This window comes from Apaloderma vittatum, unplaced genomic scaffold (assembly GCF_000703405.1).
Source record: "Apaloderma vittatum isolate BGI_N311 unplaced genomic scaffold, ASM70340v1 scaffold40390, whole genome shotgun sequence".
Lineage (NCBI taxonomy): Eukaryota > Metazoa > Chordata > Aves > Trogoniformes > Trogonidae > Apaloderma > Apaloderma vittatum.
In genome coordinates this window covers 1-201 of record NW_009696952.1, presented here as the reverse complement: position 1 = coordinate 201, position 201 = coordinate 1, and positions in this window count along the sequence as shown.

The following is a 201-nucleotide window of genomic DNA, read 5'->3' as shown; positions in this document are numbered from 1 at the left end:
GCCCCCACCGTGACAGCCCTGTGCAAGGGCACACGGATACCTCCCATGGAAATATCGCAGGACCGTGCCAACCCACCCGTGACACGCTGTGACGGACCCACCGACCCCCACCAGCGTGGGAGGGGGGAGAAGGGCTGCAGGGGGGCACCTCCTTGGGCAAGAGGGGCTGCTGGCAAGAAGAAAGGGGCGGAAGAGGGGGAG